Source organism: Oculina patagonica, chromosome 7 (genome assembly GCF_052425735.1).
Source record: "Oculina patagonica isolate OP01 chromosome 7, crgOcupat, whole genome shotgun sequence".
Taxonomy (NCBI): domain Eukaryota; kingdom Metazoa; phylum Cnidaria; class Anthozoa; order Scleractinia; family Oculinidae; genus Oculina; species Oculina patagonica.
The window spans coordinates 20,924,199-20,944,614 of NC_135764.1; the positions used below are offsets into that span (position 1 = coordinate 20,924,199).

The 20,416-nt window shown below is 38.8% G+C and overlaps 1 long non-coding RNA gene and 1 pseudogene across 2 annotated transcripts in view; both read left to right on the forward strand.

Moving 5' to 3' along the window:
- Nucleotides 1-1,738: 1,738 nt before the first annotated feature.
- Nucleotides 1,739-20,416, forward strand: part of LOC144661523 (uncharacterized) — a 29,854-nt pseudogene continuing 11,176 nt past the window's right edge. Inside the window, exons 1-13 of the transcript XR_013572297.1 lie at nt 1,739-1,971; nt 3,174-3,334; nt 7,286-7,412; nt 7,716-7,966; nt 8,595-8,867; nt 9,578-9,631; nt 9,892-9,945; nt 10,247-10,300; nt 10,554-10,607; nt 10,807-10,869; nt 11,720-11,773; nt 12,053-12,106; nt 13,797-14,069. The product of XR_013572297.1 is annotated as an uncharacterized LOC144661523 (transcript). The remainder of the gene's footprint in view (nt 1,972-3,173; nt 3,335-7,285; nt 7,413-7,715; nt 7,967-8,594; nt 8,868-9,577; nt 9,632-9,891; nt 9,946-10,246; nt 10,301-10,553; nt 10,608-10,806; nt 10,870-11,719; nt 11,774-12,052; nt 12,107-13,796; nt 14,070-20,416) is intronic.
- LOC144661570 (uncharacterized) lies at nt 18,376-20,410 on the forward strand. Its single transcript, XR_013572308.1, has 2 exons — nt 18,376-18,669; nt 19,547-20,410. It is a non-coding gene; the product is annotated as an uncharacterized LOC144661570 (long non-coding RNA).

Genomic DNA, 20,416 nt, shown 5'->3' on the forward strand with positions numbered 1-20,416 from the left:
AATAACTCTTCGAAAGAACAAAGTTGTGCAAAACTCTCATCCGTAGGAGGTTTGGTTTCCAAAAGTCGATGGTCAGAAATCTTTCTTAGCAACTGATTGGTCGTTAAGAAGGACCTCCCTTAATTCTTAAATTAGGGCTCGTTTCCCGGCTTGTTTATATGAGGGGAAGGTTTCCCGGCTAACCGAGCTACCCCGGGAGAGGCAGCTTTTTGTACGTTGCTTTATAAGACACTTAAAGCATTTTCATTTACATACCTTCCCGGGGCACCATTTTAGGTGGGCTATCTTTTTGCCAAGTACACGATTATGCCAGCGTCAGCCCGGATACCCGGGATAAGTCTCGCGCGTGTTTTTAAATTAGGTGTCAAGTAAATGGTATAGAATAAATAAATTCTGATTCCAAACAAAGCCATGAAACAAGTTTTATCTGTCGACTGGAAAATATTTCTTTGAGCAACAGGTACGGTAATAAATTAGAAATTATCGTAGGATTATGCTTATTCGCGCAACAATAGATTTAATTAATTTTAGTTTGACGGCCAGATTGTTGAAACCGCTATAAAAATGTACTCGGTAAATTTCTAAGAGCTTGGACATTTAAAGGACCGCTAGTCTTGATTTATTTCAATCGGGGGCTATATAATCGACATTTTTACGGTACTGTCTTTAGGCCTAAAGTGGCTTACCTCGAAAAAGGTAACTTTTATAGGCTAAAGGTGTATAGGAGGGTAAAGCGGAGATTTCACGACTTGGGGTATATAAAACGATAGGGAAAACTGCCATTTAGATGTTTAAAAGTACCTTTCAAAATTTCTTAAACAAATCCACCGAGCGAGCTATCCATTATTTCAATTCTATATTTTACTTGGGTACGTCAAGTCAAAAATTAAAACAAAAAGAGATTAGCAACCACACCCCCCCCCCCCCCCACCCGAATATTAAACGCCACTCGCTGTCAGAAGGGAAGACTGAACGAATAGGTTGTAAATTTTTATGTTACAGAATTAAGATATATTTAAGTTTGACTGGAGCAAGCACAGAATGACCAAGAAAACAGAATTTCCAGTTCAATAATAATAATAATAATAATAACTTTATTACCGTGTCTGTGTGTTTAGCCCTTATGGACTAATTGGGGACACAATTAAAATACCTAAAATACTATAGATACTAAATACTATAGGTTCAAAGACGGCTATGCGAGTTTTAACTTTTTCAGCTACGTTTGCTAGCTGTGAGTTGCCAAAATTTTCGGATTTCAGGATAAGTCACTCGTATCGGTTACCGCGTAAGGAACGTCGCGCAATACATGCTATAGGGTAACGCAATGTTTATTGAACAAGAAAAGTAGTGAAATTGTATTTCTTTTAGCACTATCCTGCCTTAAAAACAATAACAACAATAACAACAAAACCCAAATTGATTAGCCTTCAATCCTAATCCAAACGTCCACTGTGTACAATGACTCACACGTTTTTGACCAATCAGAACGAGAGCACTGACCTCAATTATTACAGAACGTTCCAAGGCCCGTTTATGAACCCACAGGGTTTCTTGTTTTTTTGCGAGGAATGCGGTTGGAAATCTAAGCGTTGTTTTACTTTCAACTATTGTTTGTTTTCTTTTTTTAAGGGGTTTCTGTAACGGTTCGTAATAACCTGGAAGAAAGCCATCTTTCAAAATTGAGGTCAGACGGGACAGTGCTGTTGCTACCTGTTCGAGCTGCAAAAATAACAGGTCAATGGGATCAGACAAAATAGTATCGTGTTCGCTTGGGTATCTAATTTGGCGTTTAAATTCGCTTCCTCGTTTAGCGCTGGTGCATGTTGAGCTGAAAAAATCAGATTTTCCAAAGCTGCATTTCCTTTGGCCAAGAAAAAAGGGCAACAACGAATTGTCGAGGACCGTCCAACTCAGTCTGTGGTTACTCTATCTTCTTCAATTTGTTGCATGAGTCGAAAATATTTAAGGGTAAGCTCGATTATTTTGTTTATGGCTCTTGTTTGTTTAACTGATGCCTCAATAACTGTAGTCGCCTTGGCTGTCCCTCTGTCCTTTCTGAGTTCGATCGTGTCATATTCACGGTCAGTAGTGGTGCAGCTATATATGTAAAACATTATAAGCTAGCCAAACGGAGACTCAGTGTTTTGTCACGATGATCAACATAACGTAACATGGCTGTTCAATCGTTCGGTACTGCCGTCTACTGTAACTGAAACACATGTGGATTGAAAGGTAGGAATATCTCAAATTTACGCAAATTAACTGACACAGTGAGTGACGTGCTTCCGCTCGTCATGCTTGCATCTCAATTCCATATCTTGCCGACAAAACCACCGACTTTATCTGCATTGACTGCATTGACCTAATTGATCACTGTGTAGCACAATAAATCCCCCTCTTTAAAACACACTACAAGGGACCTGTCCATTTCCTGTGGATTGTCCGCCTAGCTAATGTAATGAGAAGCGATCGCTTTGCAAGTAGGAAGGGTATGTGCGATGAACTATGATTGGAGATGATGCAAAAATGAAGTACTCTCTACACCTGATTTAAGGGCGCTATATTTTGAGTTAAATGCAAAGTGCTTTTCATTATGAAACCTTTACTAAATGGTCCTGTAGATAAGAGTAGTATAGATATTTTAAATTCAAAATGGCTTACTATGCCACGCTGTGCAATGCAAATTAAAATAAGGTTATTAACAACTAATTTAAGATGGAAACACATTTAGTAAATCACGGATGACATCCTGACGTTATATGGGTGTCACTTTGTCTGAGCCGCACAAAAACCCGGAAGAAATCAATCTTCGATAATTTAGGCATTATAACTGATGTTATGGTAATTCATGATGACAAGTCAACTGCTTTAGGCAAAATAGCAGTGCAACACTCGCTTTGCATACACTTGAATTTCGCATTTAGTTTACTTCCTTGCAGCGCGAAGATTCAAAGGTATTTACAGGCATAATTCAACTGCTAAACCAAGCCAGGCTGAGTTAAACCGCGTTGTCACGTTGTAAGTGAAAGTGTGAGTCTGTGCTTTTCTCTGGGATGTGAAATATCACTTAAGGAATAGTGCGTTTCTATCTTTTATGATGCTAATTTGTCCATCTGATGTATTTCGACTGTGAACAGCCCATCTAATTTTCTTTACTTTCAATTGATTAGTTAAGGTTACAAGTAGAGAAGCCATCCGATTGAGTTGAGAGTCAGGAAACTACGTAGAACACGACAGAACAACATCGCTGTTAAGCTCCAATCTTAGTGAAGCAAGGGACATTCCACACCAGTCTACCAAGTCCAGTGCGATTGAAGAGCGCAGTTGATTAGTAAGTAACCAGGTTAATTACCAAGGTATCGTATTATTTCAGAGCGGAATCAAATTTCACGTAAATAAGAATTTAACATCGCATTACTACAAAAACACGGAGCTTTTTCGCCACTTTTAATTTATAGAGCCCGATGCACTTCCTGATGCACTCCAATCACGCAATGGTCTAGCCTTGCAACCAGGGGGGTACCGCCTTATGTAAGCTTATTGGCACCAAAGGGAAACGTTTTCGAGTCGATTGGTTTAAAATAGGATATAGATTTTGACTATTGATTTTTTCGTCTGAAAATGGGTATGGTTTGTGCAAAAAAGTCAGGAACTATATATAATTATTGGAAGAAACTACCTTAATTGTGATCCTTATTATTTACCTCTCAGGAGAAGTGCGATTTAATCTTGGGGGGTTTTGATGCTCCTTTTAAATGTTTGCGCACATTGAGAGCATTTATTAAGGTCTGATATAAAAAAAGGATGTCGATTCTTCAGTCAGGTCTGAAATTGTTTATTTCACTCTACAGTGCTTCCAGTGATTCAAGTTCGATTATGTAACAGACAATCAAGACGTTAGCGAGCAATTAACAACGGATGTTTATTAGTTATCGATTAGTTAAGCCCGCCATGCTAAGGCAAATGCCATTTTTCGATCGATCATTCCGGCGGTTTGTTGTATATTTAAACGGCTCAAAATGTCGTAAAGCGTTTTGCCTCCGATCAATATTCATTATATTAGTTATTAAGCAATATGCCAATCAACTGGCTTAGCCACTGGAACGGCGTCAACCTGTCACTTGAAAATAATGCTCCTGTCAAACAAATTTGCATGTCTGAAATTGGATAGACCGCAAATATGAATGACCTCCCTTGCGAGAAATCGAATAATAATTGCAGACTTTTCACAGCCTCTCTTTTTTTAAACGCAAAAGAACGCGAGAGAAACAGCGAGTGAAGCGGGCGCGCGTGCAAAGCACGAGGTGGTGGGGGCGGGGTCAGTTCTCTTGCGATTCTTTTTGCAACGTGTAAAGATCAAAGAAAAAAATACAAGAAAATAGAGATCTGAACAGTCTTGGAGAACGTGCATGTTGAATAGAAAAGGACAAAAGACCATGGCGACTATGTTGCGGACAACGAGCGATAAACATAAATCCTAAAATTTGCTCAATCCTAACCTGAGATCATGCCATCCCTCCCTACAATCCCCCATCAAGTCACTTAGTGAACTAGAATATTTGATGTTTATGTTTGATGTTCAATATTTTCTGTCGGCTTTTTGTTTGAGCGCTCGGGACTACTCTCCTCTAGGGACTTACATTTTTCAGTCTCGCCGTTGTATAGCGAAAATGCCACCGCCGAAACAAAAAAAAAAAAAAAAAAAAAAAAAACCGCCGAAACAAATGTTTTATTGAAGTCGGAGTTGCCATAAAAAAATTTCATCCTTATCTAATACAGCTGTAGTGATCGTTTTTCGATAGCATTGTTAATGGTGAGGTAGTTTATTGACAAACTTGAGCGGTGTTATCCCTAACAAAAGGCCAGCCACCTAAAGCTGCAAAAAAATGACTGGGATGGAAGAGAAGCACAAGAAGATAGCCAGAAAGGAGAGAAAAAATTCATCCGCGCTGTACACTTCATTCTCGTACTTCCCGTGTGTTAATGGTCCAGATGTGTTGCTCCTGAGACACCCGGCCAAGGTTTTCACAGTTTCAATATCAGTAACCCTCTGAATTCACTACGTAGGTTGTTAGCATACTTAGCTTCACCAGAGCTCCGTTGCGGTTTCGTTTTCAGAGTTGTAGACATATTTAAACGTACTGGCCACGAGGGTTGTTTGTCCCGCCGTAATCCATCCTGTCTGACATGCCCCTACTTTGGAGCCTTAACCAAGGCGCACGACGAGGACTTGGAGGTGGACTTTGCACCCCTCCTTTAACTGGCGCCGCGGTCATGTGTGTCGCTTGTCGTGCGGGCGGTACGAGTTTGAATCCCACAACTGGAAGAGTAAAATATTTTACAATTTGCATCTACATGAAAAATTGCTCAATAATTCCTTCATCTAAAGGTGAACCAGTACGCATTCACGTAGATGAATCTAACGCCGGAAGCCGGCTTCAAAACGCCGGAATAAGTTTAAAGAAGCTACGTCACGGATAACGAATCTTGAAAAAATTGGCATTTGTTTTCAAGATTGTCATTCGTAGTCCGTCTTAATCTTTGTCAATCAAAACCATCCTTGTTTATTCTCGCGTTTTCATTACTTTTTTTGTTGTTTTTACATGTCAGAAAACTATTATTTTGGTGTTTCCTTCAATTTCAAAGTAATCAGATAAATACTTTCGTGGCTGGTCTGACACGCATGTTTCGTCTCCACCAAGAGATTCATCAGAGACCTTTTGGGGGGTAATCTCGGCCCCTGGTCCCCCGCGGCGGAGAGGTGTGGGTTTGTTTTATTTTTTATAATGGGTCTCTTTTTCCCCCCCCCACCCAATGACTCAAAATATCAAGTCGTTGCTCCTTTAATGTGTAGTCAGTTCCTGCATTTCCGGCTTTGGAAATCGAACTGACCTGTAGGCGGTTCCTTCTCTGTAAGCGCATAACGTATGGATCAGCTGTAGAACTTCCTCAATATTCGACTAGTAAGTCGGAAATAAGGCAGAAGTCGCATTTAAAGTGATTCCCTTGAAATAAAACTGCTAATAGATTTCCAACCAAACTTTGCCAGTTGGTTGTTTACCTTAAGGGGGGTCACCGTATTCGTTTAGATGAGGAAGATTTTTTTTTTTCCATATAATTTCTTTTTTTTTTTGTGGGGGTCTGGGAAAGTTTTTTTTCGGTGTTATTTTTTTTTTCCCCGAAGTTGATCTGTATTCATTTTATAGAAAGAATTTGATCGCCACTTTCGACCTAAGAGAAAAAAAGATAGGTCACCTAACTCGTTTACGAGAAAACGATGATTTCTCTCTCGCGCGAGCCATGCCGAATAGGAAAAAGCCGCCATTTTGTTTATGTGCGCGCGCCAATTACGCGTAAAATTCTGTGCAGTAAGGATGCGCAATGCAATACTAGGGAATCACCTTAATTAAAATCTGTCGAATTTCATTCATTCAGTTAAGGGGGGGGGGGGGAGGACATTAACTACAGACCTAGAGCAGTTGCTAAGGAATTGCTCAAGATGGTTCTTAGTGCCAAGCTATTTTGGAGTGTTCGGCAAAGCTTAACGGTGAATTCTTGGTGGGGAGGACACTGATTGATATTGCGCGCACTAGTGCCAGTCCCACCGCGCGAAAGATTCCCCGAAAGAAGTTTCAGAAGAGAACTATGCTTCTATCCTTCTTGAGACGCCACACACACACACACACACACCCACCCAACAACACCAACAACATGACTACCCAAGAGTAGCGACCCAGAACATGGGAAACATCACAATCATACACACATGAAAATGGATGAAGCCAGAGAACGAGCCCAGAACGCACTGAAGGAACGCTTATTACGCCAAAATACTAATGCAAATTTCCAAAAAAAAAACATACGGAGCATTAAACATGTGCTCATTCTTTATCTCTTGGCATTGATTTTGATTTTCAGATCTATAAACCCTTTCAGTTTTAGGGTTTTTCCTATTCTGATCACGTGACTTGTCAGATATGACCGTGATTTAAAAGTCTTTAAGGATTCGTCAATAAAACATAGTTGTGCCCTAATCTTATCTTTAGGAGGTTTGGTTTCCAAAAAAAGACCGTCGGAAATTTTTCTTAGCAACAAATTGGTAGTCAAAAAGGACCCCTTTAAACGTGGAACTTTACATGCGCGTAATCCCTGAACTAGATGTTCTAGATGGAACATGTTTCATGTCGACGTTTAAACAGGGCCTTAGGTGATGGGAATGAAAATACAAAATAGCAATCTACAGCAACAGTCGAAGCTGAGTAAATCTTCGTATCCTTTGCAGGCTGGTAAAAGGCTTACTTATCCTCCTTAGGAGTTGTCAGAGATTTTATCGAAAAGTTGAAAACTCCAGGTTTCAAGGAGGTAGATTAGAAGTGTAAAGATGGACGCACTCAGTAGCATCGATGAAGGTCAGTCATGGCAGCACTCCATAACCTGGTCAATAACAAAAAGTTTATCCAACTTTGTTTCTAAATTTTGGGCAATCAGATTCGTGAAAAAGTTATTTTCTAAACGAAGTTTCTCTGGAAGAAACTCTTAGAAAAAGAAGTCGAGAAACGTTTTGATGGGTGAATAGCAGTTTTAAAAATTATTAATTTTTATGGGCAAAAATGAAGTCAAATTTTTGCAGCCCTGTTAAACGTTCTTAGAACTCTTGTTGTTTAATAGTCCATCTGAAAAAATGAATAATTTTTGTTTTTATTTTCTTTCAGCCGAAAGAAGTTTTCTTGTTCTGGATCAAAAGCAATGTGATCCACAGGAGTTTCACGTGGAAATCGACGAATCAGAGAAACTGCAAAAGATTGCTGCAGGCAAGGGATTCATCGTCAGTGTTAATTCAGCGTTAGAATACTGTATGTTCTACGCGTTGTCAGAGCAACTTCAAAGAGTTAAAGGAATCCAGATTTCACATAGGGAACTGCGGAAAACCTTAGTCCAATTCCTTTGGGACTTTCCTAAACTGGTAAGTCAATGGCCAGGTGGCTTGAACAGTGGATTTCATGCATGACCGCTCCCATGAAAGCTTGCTTGCTTATCACAAACCCTCTTATTTTTACAAATACATTAGGATAACTTATGCATTCAATTCGGCACATGTGAAGTTCGACTTACATGTATGGAGAATGTCGAACTTCTGTCGAATATTCGACTGGCAATTCGGAGATGCGGCAGAAATCCCATTTAATTTAAATCTGTCGGAATTTTACATTTAATTCCTGAATTAGATAAAAAACGGGAGTAAGCGTGCTTTTTACAAGAAATCCAAAAAGGCGAAATATTTTGTATTAGGCTCAGTAAATGATACGATTTTAATCGGACAGTCGCTTTGTCAGTGTGGCAAGGCACTGACTTCCAGAGTAAAATTGTGCCTGATACTAAAACAGCAATTTTCACAAAGGTGTCCGCTGGAGTCAAGAAGAATAAACATCATGCCAACACAATATTGGAGCGAAGTATTCTTAAAAACGACAGAATTGCACAATCGTCACATGGTATACAATGTAAGTGCCAACAGCAGCATAATAAGCATACAGTCAGTATATAGGTTATTATATAGTTTGTTTATTTAATCAACGTTTCTCTCCTCAAAGTCCGATGGAACACCTCTGTTCAAATTTGTCCATGGATTTTCCATCTGGGCTGATTACTTAAAAACATGGAAAAAGATGGCACCTGGGGCGATCATTTGATTCTTCGTGCTGCAGCAAACTGCTACAAAACTCGTATTCGTGTTATCAGCAGTCTTGACAATGAAGTAAACATCAATCCAGATCATGTCACTGTCGACATCACCAACCCACTTGTGCTGGGACACATTCACGAGAAACACTACGTTAGTTTTCAACCCAGAGAAGTCAGAGAAGGTAAACTGTAAAGGATTCGATTAATTAAGTTTAGCAATATTACTGCAGAAGGGAAGGAACCGCAGGCTATGATGTAATTAGTTGTTCATTTTAATAGATTATGATTAAAACATGTAAGGGGAAGACACTCAGGATAATTTAGGTAATATTTCAAACACAAGAGACAGTGCTTCGTCAAGATATCCAAACAAGGATAACATTTCTACGTCTTTTGATGGTAAAAAACCTCGGTTATAGTTCATATATCGCGACCAACGATCTTTCCCTTAGCATCTGCGTTCGGTGAATTGACTACCAACGAAGCGTTAAGGTTGTCTTAGGGCTCGTTTTCTCCTTTTGTAGTTGTATCTTCTCATTACATTTCCGCTGTTGCCCGCGTTCTTTTCCAGCACGTCCGATTAATCTCCCAAATCTCCAACTCTTCTCCAGCTGACAAACTATGTCGTTCATTGCTTCACTGGAGTGGTGTTCCCCATATACACTGTCCATATCTTAACCCAAGAGCAAAGACGACAGGGATAATAAAATCCTATTATATGCTTCGTTTTGTAAACTTCCTACTAAAATTATATTGTCCAAAATGAACCGGTTTCGAATATTTGGCGTAGTTCATTACAAAAGAATTGCAGCACTGTTTCGGCATTTCGCTTGAATAGGGCATGCGACACTTTATAGTTTCTGTTAACATTTCGTTTTGCATTGATTACTAGAACTTTCAGCTGATTGTGCAAAGTACAAGGAACTAGAAGATCAGTTGCGAAAAGGTAAGGCTAGAAATATATAAAAAAAATGGTTAATGGCCAAACTGAGCCATCAAAACGATGCTTCTGACAAACGTCAAGCATGATGTGTTTGTAAGGTTTGTTTAGAGAAATAATGTTGTAGGTTACTCTTGGTAGAGTACAATGTAAAAGAGTCATCATTTTTAATAAATTCATAATTTATTCTAATTAATCATAGAATTTCATTAAAACTGTTTTATTGCCAGTTTTGGATTTTTCATTGTAACATTCATAACTTTTAGCTGCTGAGGCTGCGGAGTCAAAGGGCAAGGAACTAGAAGAACAGTTGCAGAATGGTAAGGCATGATCAGAATTATAACGTTAAAATCGTTCATGGCCAAACTGTGCTATAATAACGATGAGTAAAGGTCATCTTTCATATCGGAATCAACGAAAACTTCTCATTAACAATCTTCTTCAAACACAACCCCGCCCCATTTTCTTTGATTACGATTTAACACTGCATGGGAATGTCAGCTTTTCCAAATTTTCTACGGCTTTTTATTTACCTTTATCATTTCAAGTTGATAATCGACGCACTAAATGTTTCATTGACGGTTTTGTTTAATTTCTGTTAACGTGTGGTTTTGGTTTTAGCTGCTAGGGCTGCTAGGGCTACTTGCAAGGAACTAGAAGATCAGTTGCGGAAAGGTAAGGCTAGAATTATATAAAAAAATAAAAAATGGCCAAACTGAGCCATCATAATATACTTTGTGACAAACGTCAATCATGATACATTTGTAAGGTTTGTTAAGAGAAATGTTACATGCGGGTTACGGCATTTAAAACATTTGTCAATCGGTGACTTCAGTGGTGAATGAACTAAACTGAACATTTTTGTCGTTTCTTTGTTAATGTTAAATCGTGGTCTTGGATTTATACCTTTAACTTTTATTACGTTTAGCTGCTGAAGCTGCACAGTCTAATTGTAAGGAAATTGATGATCAGTTGCGAAAAGGTAAGGCTAGAATTATAAAAAAAAATCGTTTATGACGAAGCTGAGCTATCATAACAAACACTTTACATAAAATAAAAAAAGATGTTCATGTAAGCTTGGCAATGTTCATTATGTCACGGGCGTGGGACAACTAAAACATTTGAGTCATAGAAAGTTTTGTTTAACTACGATTAACATGTTGCTTTTGATTTATGACTAGAACTTTTAGTTGCCGAGGCTTTGGAGTCAAAGAGTATGGAACTAAAAGATCAATTGCGGAAAGGTAAGGCTACATAGAATTCTCAAACAAACTCCTTAAGGGCCTTGATTCTGAACATTTAACATTATACGTATGTAAGGTGTGTTGGGAGAAATGATGTTCTTAACCCTTAATATGATGAAATTTCTCCAAAAACAGGTTTTTTTTTAACCGTTAATCGATTTTCTTGGCCCTACGGTCCTAAATTTCCCTAAAATTTGCTAGAAATGCACTTTCTGACACTGCAGTAAGTTTTTGATGCAATTTCCTTGTAAAAATGTACAACATTTTACTTGGCGCATGCGCATAAGCCAAAATTTGGACCGATTTTTTTTCTTGCTCTTTTCCTTTTCGTTTTTCTCTACTTTCTTATTCTCTCTATCTTTTACTCTGTGCACCCCTTCTACTGGCGTAAAAAGTTTTAATCTTAATCAATGGAAAACCCTGGAAAGGAGACCATGATCAAGTACGGGTATATTGGCCTGGTTTAGCACCAATTTTACACGAGAAACTGATCACGTTTTTTTCGATTAGCTCTGTCAGAATCCAGTCAATAGTCAAGACGGACACTCCTGTAGAACGATCTATCCAAACTCTATAAGTTGCACGTCACAAAAATCTGCTGACGTGTAAATTGGTGACGTCATAAGTGGTTGAATGGCCTTTCCTCAAAATCCCGGAATAATCCACTGGACTTAGTATATTAAGGGTTAAGTTTACGCTTTATAGAAAAAAACAGACATTCACTATTCTGCGACCCCCAGTGGCTGATGTTTTACATAAATAATGACAGAATATCAATAAATCAGTTTCGTTGATGGTTTTGTTCAACATCTATTTACTTATGTTTTTGATTTATCAATTTAATGTTTAGCTGCCGAGGCTTTAGATACTAAGAGCAAAGAACTAAGAGAACAGTTGTGGAAAGGTAAGGCTAGAAGACTAAAGAAGTCGTTAATGTGAAAACTAAGCTATTGTGACGATGCTTGGGACAAACATATAAAAGTATGCGTTTGCAAGAATTGTTGGGAGAAATGAAGTTATACGTTACATTTCGTAGAGAACAATTAAAAAGGCATCCATCAATTGGTTATCCCGTGGCTAATTTATTAAAATTAATCGTACAATATAGACAAACCTGTTTCACTGACGGTTTTGTTTAACTTCTATTAACATGTGGTTTTGGATTTATCACAATAACGTTTAGCTGCTGAAGCTGCTAAGGCTACGTCAAATGAACTTGAAGATCAGTTGCGGAAAGGTAAGGCTAGAATTTTAGAAAATCTCTAAATGGCCAGATGCTTGAGTTAAACTTCTAACATAATGCATTTGTAAGGTGTATGGAGAGATTCAGTGATTGGTCAGTCATCGCCAGTTTCTTTTCGTCTCTCTGTGTCGGTCGAATTTTTTACGGTTTTGATGATTTCTCGATAAGTTATCGTATGGACGCATTTTTATCGGACGCATTTTTATCGTAACATAATATTTACCTTACTTGAGAAACCTCTTTTGCTATTTACTATTCAAAGTCATTTCCATAGTATTTAATTATGCATGCAAGTCGTAAGACCCGTGGAAATAGCATGTTATTCTCATGGATTTCTCACATTGGTGTAGTGGTATTGTATTAACCGCTCCCTTGAGGGTACACCACATTTCAAAGTTTTACGATAGTAGAATATCACGACTACAGCTCATTGAAGCACAAGTAAGCGATCGAGTACGAGTACGACTTTCGAATTTAAATCTAGTTTCGTTTCTAGAGCCCCCGCCTCACTCCATCGCGTTGCTGATTATTAGAAAATGAGATCATCGGTACGAGATTAGTGAGATTGGTGTGAAATGCGATGATCGAGAGCATTAGCACTAGGTTTGAAAAGCCGTACTCGTGCCTAGTCTCGTACTAGTTCCTCGATCTGAAATCCCCTATAATCTCTTACTAGACATTATCGCTGTGTAGGTTTATTCGCTTTTTAGTGCAGAATGCTCTTCTGTGATGGCTTGTTCGTGTTGTTGCCTGCTAAGCCGCTGGACCACTTATTACGATTATATGAAGATCGCAATGGTATAAATATATAGAAATATTTTTCAGAAAACGCTATACTCTCCTTGTGGTCCTTTAGTCAAATTTCTCTTATCTGACACCTCTATGAGACGAACACCTTCATTAGACGGCCAGACACCTGGTGTTGGTCCCGTCCCTGCCGTTTTTCAGTTATTTTAGTGCAACTAAACTCCCTATAAGACGGACACCTTTTTTTAGTGAACAATTCTTTAAAACTTCGCATCGACAAAAAGCTAAGTTAGTCAGTGGCTTACGGATAACATACTTACTCACCAAAAACAATCCGCTCTAACGAATTACTTATCTGCTGAAAGTGTTTGGGCACCAAAACGCCGGTCGTTTTCTATGTAGAGTATTACAACTTTTAACTTTTGCTTCAACAAGCCAATGCGGTACTTTTTTATTTTTATTTTAGTGTTGTTCCAAATAATGAAGTGTATAGTCAAGGTTTTAAAGTGGAAGCCGACATCCTACAGTTTTGTTCAACAAAGTATTTTGCGTTAAACGCATGCGCAGATTAGCCTTCGTTATAATTATATTGAACTCTCACAAACATTGCGTGTTCCTTGCTGGGATAGGATTCCAGTAGACTATGTGGCCCAAGTTAAAACCGCAAATTAGATAAATTAGACTTTTGTGAAAGGATCCTTACATGTTTCGTAAACTGTCAACTGTCATCTTGAAAACGTTCGCCCGACCTTTTCAAGCCACTTTCTTCCTACCCATTAGTGGATTTCCGACACCTTCACTGAATTTTCAGGTAGCATTAAATCATGGTGACACTGCCCCTTTAACTTGGATCGAATTACTCCGTTTGATTGTTGCTCAGACCTAGAGTTAGAATGGCATCGGATATGATCAAAGTTGTTTTTTATAACTTTTCCAGACGAACTCTTGGAGCTGCGGAAGGTTACAGCAGAGCAAATTGTGAAAATAAAGCACGACGTAGGAACCTGCTGGCTGGATCTTGGAATCGAGCTTAAGATTGATCCGGAATCAAAGGTTCGCAATCTTGAGAGAGATTGCCATGACAGCAGTGAGAGGGCTCATAAGCTCTTGCAAATGTGGATAGACCAGGAAGGTAGCGACGCGACGGTTGGACGTCTTACATGCGCCCTTAATACTATAGGACAAAAACGGATTGCAGAAAAGTTGCTAGGTATGAAAATTGTCTTGCTCCGGTTCAATCACAGAAGTGATTTCTAAGTAGTCTTTTGCTATCATAATGTGTCTAATTTTATTGTAGTATTATATCACGATACAATGTACAAATTTACTTTAAAATTGAAGGAAGCTAAAACAACTACAAAAACGTGTTGTTTTTTTAAAGCTAAAAATAATCAGATTCAACTGTGTGTCTAAGCTTTATTCAGTTTTGAACATGGAACAGTAATATACGTCATTTGAGTTGTTTGGTGTAAAAGATATCTTAATTCAGTTTATTGGCCTTTGAAAAAAAGCTAACTAAAGCTAGAAATTGCAGTCAGGACTAGTCTGATATACTGGGAAAGATTTCAGTATTCGCAATGCAAGAACAACCTCGTAAATTTTAATCAGACCTATTCGGAGTACAGCTAGTGATCATTTCCACATAGTCTCAGATAGATCGTCTTGTAGTCCCCGGTATTTCACTTGTTGTCATGGGTTGGGTTGGGTGGGGTGAAATCATGAATGGACTGATAGCGGCTGCTAGGGGCCCCTGTACATGCTAACGTCCGATCTCACTCCTGAAACTCCTTTAATTGAAAAAGCGCATTTCAACATTTACATGGAACATGCACTCTATAAATGTATTACCATTGTCTTTGATCAGGTTTTTGTCAAACGTTTTATGTCATTACTGCCTATGCTGGAGAAATGCCGTGACAAAGTTACGCCATTCTTGTCGTCAGCTGACACATCAAAGTACTTAAGAGAAATATCGGAAACAACCATGATTTTAGTAGAATGGCCGGGAAGATCGAAAAGGTTGGAGACAAAAAACGTAACACTCTTCTCCGCTAAAGAGACACACATACGGCACACAATTACAGTCAAAACAGCTCAAGCGTTCCTATCACACTGGTACAGTGCCGTAGCAAGGGTAAAATAAGTGGGGGGGGGGGGGGGGGGGCACGAGAGAGCCGGAGGCGCGAGCCGCTAGGGGGGTCTGGCATGGGGAAAAATTTTGAAATCTAGAGGCTTGGAAATGCTATTCTCAGTACCGGAAATAAAACAAGAATATTTCCATAACAATAGATATCCCACAATCCTTAGCGTTGTATATATTACCGCCTTTCTTTGTATTGTGTACATTTGTCAAACACCATCTCAGAGTAAAGACAGCGATATTTTGGCTCCGTTGTGCACGCGTCATTGCCTCCGCCGCTTATTCAGCACTCATACATGTGCGTCTAACCGAAGTTCGAAGAGGAAAGCTTTTGCAGAATGTGCCAGACTTTCCAGCCGCTGATTAATGCTCCACCCACAGAAAATCCTGGCGCTGCACACGTTGCTCCATTATGTGCGTGAGTGGTTCGGCCACCGCACAAGAGTTATGAAAATGGAAGAATATGTGCGTGAGTGGTTCGGCCACCGCACAAGAGTTATGAAAATGGAAGAATATGTGCGTGAGTGGCTCGGCCACCGCACAAGAGTTATGAAAATGGAAGAATATGTGTGTGAGTGGTTCAGCCACCGCACAAGAGTTATGAAAATGGTCAGAAGAATATGTGCGTGAGTGGTACTTCAGTTTTTAAAATGGAAGAATATCTGTGTGGATGGCTTTTACCGCACTACTGTTTTGTAAATGGAAGGATATATGCGTGAGGGATTTTGTAACTAGCATAACGTATTATATACTCTTGGGCGAAAGTTTGTTCGCAAGGTCCTTTCAAATGTTTGATATGTGTATTAACAGTGCGAAAGCATTAGGCGTTTTACTCCAGCCTTTCCACGTTAACCTTTATGGGAATGGGAGAATAGACTGGATTTAGGCCGGTCTTCTTTGGAGTTATGACTGTTTAGCGGTCAAGCTGGTGGATTTGGGGACCATTTTCACCCTTCCATATCTCATTGTTATATTCATGTGTATTGTAGGTAGTGAGAATATTGTACTATTTCCAGCGTTCTCCAAGAGCTATTTGTGATTTACGAATTAGTTACTTCCTACACTGTCTCAGCAAACCAAGGCACATTGAAGAGAATATAACACTTACAAAATAGGAAACTGACTGTCTCTGTACCTTGAAACAAGCAAATGTTTCACCTTTCAGAGTCATCACAGTAAGTTTTAAACTGTTTGAGTTGCTTTAGAGGCAAACGTAGACTTCATCGGCAGGTCGTTTTTTGAAAACTTCCCAAACATGCGCTTGCGCCGAAGAAGTACTGTACAGGCCCGCAAATGATCCCGGCCCGCAAATGATCCTGGGACCGCAAATGATCCCAAATTGGACCGCAAATGATCCCAGTACCGGAAATGATTCGTGTAAATGATACAACAAAATATTTTAAATGGCGTGGACTTTATAAATAGTCTACGGATGGTGATATTTATAAAAGACAAGCGCCGTTGCAAAAACGCAACGATAAAAAGCGGTAAAAATACCGTGCGAAATAAAATTAACATGTGAATATTAAAGTTTTTCGTTTAGAAAATGCATCTCAAAAATATACATGAATCTTCGAAGATGTCTCTGCTGTCTAATTAATCACTTTGAATTTTTCCTGTACAATGCTGCCAAGGTAAACACGAGCTTCCTTTCCTTGGAAGCGCACAAAATTTCTACCTGCGAATTTCAGAGGTCATGACACACTTGTAGTTTATAAACCATTATTTGAAAACACATTTTCCTTCACAATTCGCTCTTTCAGACATTAAGTTATTACAGTAAGCGATTGAGGTATTATCACAGCGAGTTTCCCTAATGGTCGCGGGTCGCGGGTCGCGGGTCGCGGCTTTCAAGTCGCGTGTCGCGGGTTTTAAATAAGTCGCGGGTTTTGAAAAAGTCGCGGGTTTTGAAAAAAGTCGCGTGTTTTTAAAAAGTTGCGAGTTTTCAATAGAATGCATTTATTTCTCAGTAGAATTCATTCAAACAAATTCAAACCGGTTGCAAAGACGCCGGTTTTAAAATGATCGCGTTTTCTTCGGAACTACGTTACGAAGTAACGTTGCGAGTTCAGAGTTAGACAATCAAATTGCGAACTTCGGAACAAACTTCCCAAACTTTGCCGACTGAACTTCTGAACTTCCCAAGTTTGCAAGTTGAGGAGGAACGAGACACGTTACAAAGTGGTGGCAGAAATATTTCAGCGATTCTAGCTGTTCGAGTTTCAAAATAGTTGTTTGAACAAGCACGGCGTCGGTATCAACGTTCTGACCTACAGTAAGTATAAGGATAAGGATTACATATACCGTCCGTTGCATCACGTCCTGAAAAAAAACATGTCCAAATTGGGTATCAAACATTGCATGATTTGCAATCAAGCTTTTAGGTTTGAAAACAACGTTGCGCGAGGGATCATGAAGTTGAACCAAAGTATTCATGATTGAACGCGTACGGTTGATAAATATATTTTACTAGTATTCTGTGGCAAAAACTCTTTAAAATATTTTTAACTGGCGCAGATTTTAAAAACCCTTCTGTAGTTATGTTGACAGAAATGGTTTTGCTTCGCTAAACCATCGGAAGAAAACACGTACCATAAAAATAGAATTGAGCCGTAAACGTGTCGCGACTTTTAATTCAAATTTGTCTGACTCTTTCGCATTTGTATAAAATTAATTTCACGTGAAGATCGGTAAAGCCGTCCAGTTTCATTCGGTTTACAAACGCAGAAGACTTGACATTGAAGTTAAAGCCTCACAAAAATTTTAAAGATGTATTTGCTGTATATAAAAAGTTAAATTTGACCAAATTTCAGCCGACGTAAAATTTATTTATCGGCAGATCGCTCATGCGAAACGACGTCAGGCTCTTCAACTTCACTGAACCAAATATTTTGTAACTCTAGCCACTGGAATCGCTGAAACATTACCGCTGCTGCCATGTTTTCTTCACCTGAATTTCCGACATGAACATGACTTTCGAGCAACATGTCTTGTTCTTCCTCAACTTGCAAACTTGGGAAGTTTAGCCGGACCAAAGTTGGGGAGTTTGTTCCGAAGTTCGTAATTTGATTGTTTAACCCGCAAAGTAATTGGCTACTTTGTAACGTAGTTCCCAAGAAAACGAGTTTAAATTTGTTTGAATGAATTTTACTGAGAAATAATTGGTTTCTATCGAAAACTCGCAACTTTTTAAAAACACGCGACTTTTTTCAAAACCCGCAACTTTTTCAAAACCCGCGACTTATTTAAAACCCGCGACACGCGACTTGAAACCCGCGACCCGCGACCCGCGACCCGCGACCATTAGGGAAACTCTATCACAGTCTCTGGGAACAGGAGGAGCTGCGGTTGTGCATGCGCAGTTGCGATCACTTTTTGGACTAGTAGGAGTGAATGTTTCGAATGTTTACATTTTTATGACCCTAGTTTAACCTCTTCATATCAGCTTCTGAGCTAAATTACTTCGTGTAGAGGGCGCTACATTATACCTTTTTAAACCCATGGTTAGTAGACGTATTGACTTGAGGTTTAACAATGGCAAACTGCGTCGAAGAACTCTGAGGAGAAAAGGGTTTTGGACAATATGGCGGCCGCTGTCATCAAAAGGGCAAATGTTTCCTACCACGCTACAAAGCCTAAGGGAAGTGCTTTCACTTACAAACGCTAAAAGGTGAGGTAATGTGTTTTGAATTTTGTATCGTTAGTCATTCTATGCACATCGATTACACGAACTCGTGGATAATTTTGCCTTTAAAAACCCTCAATCACCGTAAACCTTGGTCATTGGGAAACACTTCTGCTAGACTAACTCAGAATCTACATGTATATCCAACGCAAAATGGACAGGAATTTTACAAGAAAAGAATGTTTGTATTGGAAATTGTCGAAGGGAAATAAGTAAAAATCGGGATCTTGCTCAAATGTTTTAGACCTTCCCATGCCCGTTTTCTTCAAGGCAATTTGACTGATTTTGACATCCGTCTCACCTGCCGTGTACATGCCGTACAGTGGTTGATTGTAATGTTCATTCTGTGTACTTGGTATAAACATTTCAAATAAACAACAACCGCTGGCATCGGGTAATATCTGAAGATCAGGCTTAGACAAGCCTATTGTAACATATTTATTGACATTTCTGATGATAATTTTCCTTCATTATGCAACATTCACACATATATCCAATAAGATTCATTGGAATACTTAGAGTTCTATATGTATTGTTTCTATTTTTACTACTTTGGCCACTGGCAAAAATCGGGCTTAATGTCTTAAAATAGAAATAATACTCTGTTTTCAGGGTCAAACGTATTAGCATATTTTTCCCACTTCCATTTGTTGTATTTGCATGTAAAATTATTTCGCTATAAAATTAAATTATACATCTTGGCCACTCTGTTTGATTATTTTAAATCTAAATTTCTTGCAATATTCTCATAATACTATCATTTATGACTAAATATCCACATACATACTTGAGTGATTTATCTATAAAGCAAACATAACATCTGTCAAATAATTATTTTTTCTTTTCCTTTTTTCCTTTTCAGCTTGGCCAATCCAAGGCACCATTGTAAATGATTTACCGGGCCTACTGCATATGTTGCTTCACACTTTTTTGGGGAAGACTTGGCCATATAACTGTAAATTAAAGTGGTGTCCCAGTGGTATTTGCAAACTGCATACTGCAGACTGCAGAATGCAGAATGCAAACTGCAGACTGTAGTCAACTGCAGACTAAGAGAGTATATTGTGTTACCATTATCATTATTGAAAGCTAACCGAAGTGATATTCAGGTTAACCGGAGTAAAAAGAAGACAAATCAGAGTGCGTAATAGGCTAACCGGAGTGAAAAGTCTGCATTCTGCAAATGTCATACACTGAACTTAAAGTCAATGCACTTTGTGCTACATTCAGAAATGCCATGACTCAAACTGCATTTAATATTGTTGAATCAGTCAAGTTTGATCCCCAAATTATTACTGGAGCCCCATCCAGTCTCATAACACATCTGGGAAAGAAATAAGGTCAGTTGTGAATATTTGAATAAGAAGTGACTGCAATGAGTCCTCCATTATATTAAGAATGAGAGTGACTTTCATAAAGAATGACCAGCTGTTCTTTAGCATCAAAACAAAGAAGCATACATTTTGTCAGGAGGAGTAATTAAGATGGCCCAATGATCCTGTTAGCAAGAGCAGATTTTAGCAAGTTTGTTGAGAGAGACACATTTCTGAAACTAGTCCTGTGTCTTCAGTTATTTTAAGGCCAAATCTATCTGTTCTGCTGTTGATTGCCTTTTAAGGTGTAAGATTAGCCTGGCTTGGTGGAAGCAGGATTATAGTGCTGTTTGTTTTACAAAATGTTCTATTTTGTTTGCATTGAAATAAACATGAATACTTACATGTTAAAATGTTTT